Here is an 8,265-nt window from a genome sequence, read left to right on the forward strand (position 1 = left end):
AAAATGCTCGTCAAATTAACCTTATTTACGAAGTCAAATATTCCAACTAATTAGGGATTCGAACTGTAACAAGGTTTTAATACTTTGTTTAATGATTACACCAGGTTATCGACTGCGTGTAATCCAAGGTTTTATTACTTTGTTAACAATTACACCAATTATCCTTGTATGTAATTCACCCCTGTTTTAATGAGATATGAATATTAATTTGCCCACTTGATCAGAATCAATAATCAATTACCCAACCCGAATAATTAATTAAATGAATGTAAACGATGTCGTATAAACGTCACTAAATAGGACATTCGTAATCAATTTAATAATTATTAGTTTAACTAATTTGAAGATAGGTTCGACAGGTTCCAATGAGTTGTCGGTCAATTAGACAATACCCCCTACCTATTAATAGTCAATAGTCCAATGTTCACAAGTGTCGGTCTTTTGTCCAAACCTTAATTATGGTACAAAATCCAATAACCCCGTCTTAATATTTAGCCCAACATCATGATTACTTCGGCTCAAATAAGCATAATAATAACTTAGTTACGAGACATTAATTTAAAAGGTAAGAACATATCTTACAGTGATTATTTATCGCGTAGCGTTACCCGGACAGAGTTTCGACTTTTAAAACCCGTAAAACATTTCTTACAATAACCCAACTAAACCATAATTTATTATTAATCTTAAATTAAAATTATAATTATAATATAAATATATTACATATAGAGATTGAGAGATTGGAAAAAAGTGTAAGTTCTCTCGTGACACACGGATGTATATATAGCACTTTGAGGATTACTGTTTTAAATGTGAATGGTTGTTGAGACAAGTTGACACAAGATCATAATTGATCAACCGGTGGCTATGATATTAATATTATTATTATTATATTATTAATTATTATATTATTATTATTTGATTATTATTACATCCACTGCGTTATTGAATTCAATCATATGATTGAATTTATTATATATTATTATTATATTATATATTTATTATATTATATTCTTGTGCATAGTTGACATGTAATTTTGGCTCCGTTGACTTATACGTTGATGCTCGATTTATGTCTCGGTTCCAATTTTTCGAACGTCTTTTCGTATGCTTTGAAAACTTGTACTTTACGTTTCGCGGCTTGTACTCTTGTCAATATTTAGACATAATTCATCAAAATATCACTTGGATTTTAACTTGTACGTTTGAGCGTTTTGGTCGTTTACGTCTTCAAATCTTCATTTTCGTCTTCTGTCTTCGCACTTATTTATTTAAATGCATATTACTTGAAAATAGAACAATTGCAACTGAAAACTTTACATATTGGAAGGATATTGCGCCTAAATATATGTTCATTTAGAGCATTATCAAATATCACCACACTTGAACGTTGCTTGTCCTCAAGCAATACAGAACTTGAAATAAAATCACACTAGAATCACTTCTTTTTTCTCACACTTTATACATCAGTAATTTTGATACAGCGGTATAAACAATGATAGTAACAATGTGTTTACAGTCCCACATGACTATGAAAATTTAGATCCTTTAAGAAAATTGGATCTTTATGAAAATGTTTGATCTTTTGAAAATTCAAGCTAGATTTTACCCTAGACAAGTTTTCCGGAATAACCCTTCATCGGTGTTTGCAAAATTATTTTTTTGGGTTTTATGGGTTTCAGATTTTTAAAATTTTAGCTCAAAACTTATGGTTTTGTATCACCCACTTGCTAACCTTGTATTAGGAAAGCACACGTCCAGTTTACTTGTCCCGTATATTACCTTTCGGTAAACTACCGTCCGGTTTCTAAAGGAAAGCGTTGAAAAAGTAATTGTTAAGGCGATGTCTAATGACATGCAAATGTTCATGGTCCAAAAACGTGTCGGATGCAATTACTATCCTTTGTAGGAGAAATAGTAAAGATCACCTTATAATTTTTCGGTCTGGCACAAGGTCCTGTCATCAACCATGCTATACAACCACCGTTCTTACGGTTGACACCCGATTTGGTTCAGGTGACCTAATGAATTCTGATGAATTCTTAGGATTTTACGTTCAATGGTAATGAACGCATTGAAAATAGGTTTTTAGAAAACAAATCGGTTTTAATTTGATCAAAATATTTTTTCGTTCAAGCTCGAGTTTAGATATCATCGAATTCTACGAGTTTGTAATTCTCAATCTTTAAGGTCAATCTCAAGGATTGAGTAATATCATGCTTAAATGCTGATTTTTAATCTTTAAGGATATTATCCTTTCTGGGGGTCTGATTCATTAGTCTTATCAAGCTAATTTGTACGGCGCCCTCCCCATTTTACGAGACAGATCCTCTCATGGTTAGGATAAGTCTGACCACATGGCGACCCTGTTTGATGCTGAGGTCCGTGGATTTCCTGCTAATTTTAGAGATGACTTTTCTAGATTTTTCGTCAACATACAGCTAGTCTGGACGACAACTTCTTAACCTAAATCAAGAAGTACGTGTCTTTTTCGGAAGACTTTACTTTCTTTTAATGATGGAACTGATTCATCGTGCAGATTCATCTTTCTTTCAAATATATTATAGTAAATCGGGTAAAACTAATTAGTTTAGTCCAAAGCAAAAGTACCTGCAATAATCTGTACCAAATATGTGATATGTATTTTAAAGAACTTGGTAAATTCTTCCCACACTTAGCTTTTATTTATTCTTTTCTTTTTCATTTTAAATGAATTCAAGCATTTTGGGTTGTTTCTCCATTTATGTTCTCTCTGAGGTAACAATAATTTCGGCATTAACACCTAGTTTTATTGTTCATAAATATGTATAAACATGATTTTGAATTCATTTAGTTGAAAATTTTTCAAATTTTCACAAAATTTGGCAATTAAACTAAGTGTAAACCCGAGAGAATTTATAACCCTTCCCCACACTTGAGATCATGTAATGCCCTCATTTGCATGAAATCAGACTATAATTATAAATTCATGAGGGTGATTAGTGTAGAAAAGTGATTAAAAATACCGAGTTTGCAAACATATTATTTTATATCACATTTGATATTTTGCGTCTTGTCGTCAAAATTAGTAGCTTTTGCTGAACTTAATGTCAGTCTTTGAAAGTGCGCTGTTTTACCCTTTTTTGTACATAAGATAAACTACAAACATACATAATATTTTTATTATATTTTTTTTATAAAATCTTTATTTATTAAAACAATTTAAATGAATAATTTTTTTTTTAAATTTTGTTTCCTTTTACTTTAGGTAGTTTCGGTATGTTTACCTAGTCCGTCCCTCGACAAAATTTAAAATTTGTCGTTTTTAAAGCGATTGTTTTAAAAGCAAAGATTTTTGGGTTTTTTAATTTTTTTGGTATACTTTAGATCAATAATATTAAAATAATGATAATAAAATTTTTCGCCCCGCCCTCGGGTAAAGCAATTTCGGTTCCATGACCTAGTCTTTAACTTACGACGAATTTTAGAAATCATTTTTTTAAACTTAATGAAATAAAGTAATTTTTATTTTTAAATTCACACAAAACTTAAATTTAAAAATGCATATTAATTTCATACAAAACCTACAAAACAAAAATTCAGAATGGGGGAAGAAAACTAGTTCTTTAGTGTCTGCTAGTGGAAAAGACCAATCGGATTCCATTCTTGGAACTACACGAGAACAGAACAACTAACTCTAGACAGCATTTTCTTTTTAGAACATCTGAATCTCCCCACACTTAGGTAACTGTGGTGTCGAATTTGTGATTAACTTCATTGTCAATTTCTCTTGGACCATAATCAACTTGCATATCTGTGACTTTTTCTTTAAGCCATTGGTCGGATTCTTGTGTAATATCCACAAATTTAACTAGTTTCGCCTTTTCTTTAGGCGAAATATTGGATACTAACCGGTTACATAACTTAAAGTTCCCCTTGGTTCTAGCATCACGAATCCGTTTAATAAGTTTCTTCATTGAACTGTTAATAACGGGGTCATTTAATTTCGTATCAACAACGGGGTTCTCTGTTATCAAGTCATCATTAAGTGTTACTTCATTTTCCCCACACTTAGGCATTTTATTATTGTTAAGCACTACCGTTGAAGTTGGTAAAACAACATGGTTCTTACCAATCGTTTTTGTTGGTTCAACGGTTTTGGTTGGTGGAGATTTAGTCTTTCGACAAACAAAGGTGACCGATTTTTCACCATCACTAAGTGTCATTCTACCCTTTCTTACATCAAATAACGCCCTGGTGGATGCTAAGAATGGTCGACCTAAAACTAGAGGAATGTTTGAGTCCTCTTCTATGTCAATGACAATAAATTCGACTAAAAAGGTTAAATTACCCACTTGAAAGGGTAGGTTGTCAGCATTTCCAACTGGGTGCCTAATGGTTTGATCAAAGAGTCGAACACTCATCTCTGTTGGACTTAACTCACCTACTCCTAATCTCTTATATAATGAAAGAGGCATAACACTCACACTCGCACCTAAATCTGCTAGTGCATCATACATGACACAATCACTAAGTAGACAAGGAACAATAAATTCACCCGGATCACCCAAACTCGGTGGAACTTTTGGTGGAACTGTCTTCACCGGATTTATTTTTATGGTTTTTGTCTTATTCTTCTTCTTCTTTCCAGAGGTATCACAAACTTTATTACCTATTACTTGCTCATACTCAACTTCTTTTCTTGGAAACGGGATGGGTGTTCTGTATGGTGCCACCACTGGCTTTACATACTCGGGTGGTGGTGGTGGTGGTGTAACTTCTTCATTGTTACTCACATCAAAAACCTTCCCATCTTCTGATGCTGGTTTTTCAGATTTCGTTGAAACCATATTAACATTCTCATTCAGAGGATTTACTTCAGTATTACTCAGTAGCTTTCCTTGTTCCCTCTCACTCATCATTATAGCAAGAGTACCTACGTGTTTTTCTAGATTCAAAATGGAAGCTTGTTGAGTTCTTAATGATTGATCAAACCTCTCATTTATTTGGGTTTGAGATGTAATAAATTGTGTTTGAGATTCCATTAGCTTTGCCATCATTTCTTCTAGATTTGGCTTTTTCTCTTCGGTTTGTTGTGATGGTTTATACAAGCTAGGTCTTTGTTGATTGAAAGTGTTGTTTTAAGTTGGTTGGTTATTCAGACCTTGTTGGTTGTACGAGTTATTGTTGGGTCCATTTGGATTGTAAAGAATGTTTTTATTTCGATTAAAGTTTTGCCTTGGCGGTTGATAATTATTTTGATAATTATTTCCCGACCTTTGGTTCATGCAGGAAACATTCTCTCGTTGTTCCATGGTTTGCTCAATGTGACAATCTTTCATTAAGTGTGGTCCACCGCATTGCTCATAACTGATTCGTATCGCGTGAATATCTTTAGTCATCTTTTCCATTCGTCTTTCGAAAGCATATATTTTTCGGAAACAGAATCAAAGTCATGGCTAGAATCGGCTCTAGCCACTTTAGATGATCGAAAAATATCTTTTTCCTGGTGCCACTCATGTGAGTGGGAGGCTGTGTTATCAATAATTTTGTGAGCTTCAGTTGCGGTTTTCTTCATAATAGAACCACCAGCTGCTGTGTCGATGTCTTTTCGTGTAGCAACGTCGACACCTTGGTAGAATATTTGTACTATTTGATAAGTGTCTAAACCGTGCTGAGGACATCCTCTCAACAACTTTCCGAATCTTGTCCACGCCTCATATAATGTTTCATTTGGCTTTTGCGCAAACGTAACAATTTCTCCTTGAAGTCTCACGGCTTTAGATGCCGGAAAGAATCTTTTAAGAAATTTCTCAACTAAGACATCCCATGTGTCAATCGCTCCTTCAGATAATGATTCTAACCAATCTTTGGCTTCTCCCTTTAAAGTCCAGGGAAACAACATGAGATAGATATGTTCATCCTCAACTTCTCTGATTTTGAATAGAGTACAGATCCTATTAAAGGTTCGAAGATGTTTGTTTGGATCTTCTTTTGGCGTACCACTATATTGGCATTGATTAGTTACCATGTGTAGGATTTGTCCTTTGATTTCATAATCTGGCGCATTAATGTCTGGTTTAATAATGGCGTGTCCTTGGCCAGTGCGCGTGGCTCTTATTCGGTCTTCCATACTTAGAGGTTCTGTTACTTCCATAATTGAATTTGTTGAATCTGAATCACTAGAAGATTCTGATTTAATGGTTTCTTCCTCGACAATCTCTGGATGAGTAATTTGTGGTTCCGGAGGAATGATTAGTGGTTCATGTTCTCTGAATTATTCTTTAATAACCTCTGGGTTCTCAATTGTGAGGTCGGGTTCAAAAAATGGATTATCGGAAATTTGAATTGGAGTAATTGGTCGACTTGATGACGATTCTAAAGAAAAATCAACGGCGACAATGTTGGCTAGATGTCTTGATCGAGTTACAGGTGGTGAACGTATGAAAGGTGGTGAACGTTTTGCTCGGTGCATTCACAGAATATCCTATTAGTTATAAAAATAAAATAAAAATTATATAAGTTATCAAATTAATAGACTTTTCTAATTTTGCCCACGTTTCGAATAGCCAATAGATGCAGCAGGTAGCCAGGACCCTTTAAATCGGAAGCCCACAACTCGCCACTAACAAATCCAACTATTACTACGAACCAGAAAATTTTGGATGTCTATCAATTTAACCGCTTAAAATAATTTTTCTCGTCGAAGTTTTAAGAAGATAAAGAAAATTCTATGTCCTAAAAACTAGAGCGTAGAAATGAGAAAGAAAAAGAGTGCGTCGAAAAACGTCGAAAAATAAAAATAAGAAATAAAAACGTCGAAACTTAAAATTCTAAAAACTAAATCTAAAAAGTTGTGCCTAAAAGTATTAAATCTTAAAAGGAATTCTATTTCGAAAACGGCAATAACTTAATTAGGCACTAAAATCTAAAACTGCGTCGCAAAATTCTAAAGCGCCTAAATTCTAAATTTAAAGAAAAAGCACATAAGGGATTTAACGGCAAAGTCTAAAAATCTAGAAATAAAAATAACTACGGCAAAAACTAAACTTAAAACTAATTACGAACGATACGGCTAAAAAGGTAAAATTAATAAAAGATATAAACTAAAAATAAAATTTATATAAAAATATTATTTTTATATTATTATTACATAAAAATATTAATCTATATAAGTAAATAATAAATAATAAAACTTAAAATACAAATTTAAAAACTAAAACTAAATATTATTAAATAAAAACCCTAATAATAATAATTATAAAATTAAACCCTAAACACGTAATAAATGCTCCTAGGTTTCCTGTCAGCACCCCTCATGCGACCGCATGAGTTTATTGTGTTGGGCTCATGCGATCGCATGGCCTAATTTTCCAGAATTGATTCGGGCTGGTACCAGTTTCGGCCCAAATTTAATTTAAATTTTTTTTATTTGATTTTTTTCAATTTTCAAAATATTACAAAATATTTATATAACTTAAAATAAACTTATATTTTAAATCTAAAAATAAAAGTACTTGTTAATATTATATATAAAATCTTAAAAATATATATATATATTTTCTTTTTATAAATTTTTTTTTATTTTTTTTTACTTATTATAAATACAAAATATTTTTACGAAATAAGAGATAATATATTTTTACAAAGATATAATTTTACTAAAATATAGCGTAAAAATATAGCGTTTCGCCTGGTCCCCGGCAGCAGCGCCAAAAACTTGATGTGATGCGAGGTGTATACGAAATAGTTGTATTTTTTTACTGCGAAATATTATACGATATGATACATGTTTTACTTAATTTACGGATGGGATATACCTAAACCTTGCTACAACACTTATAGACAGTGTACCTAATCGTAGAGTAGTGTAGTTTTTAGTAAGTCCGGTTCGTTCCACAGGGAGCTAGTGATACGTACTATATTTTTTACAACTATATTTATAATATATATATATATATATATATATATATATATATATATATATATATATATATATATATATACACACATACATATATATAAGTAGTAATAATATTATATAAAAGGGGGCTTTACCGTTTAATGATCGGTTTATCGATTTTAAATAAAGTGTACAAATAAATGACGATAATATAAATGATAGAATTTAAATTGTGATAAAGTAAATTGCAGTAATTAAAATGACAGTAAATAAAGGTACGATAAAATATGAAATAAAAGTATTATGCTTATTTAAACTTCCGTAATCATGATGTTTGACGTTTTGATTTTAATTAATTGTTACCCGGGTTAATTGTCCTTTGT

Source organism: Rutidosis leptorrhynchoides, chromosome 7 (assembly GCF_046630445.1).
Source record: "Rutidosis leptorrhynchoides isolate AG116_Rl617_1_P2 chromosome 7, CSIRO_AGI_Rlap_v1, whole genome shotgun sequence".
Lineage (NCBI taxonomy): Eukaryota > Viridiplantae > Streptophyta > Magnoliopsida > Asterales > Asteraceae > Rutidosis > Rutidosis leptorrhynchoides.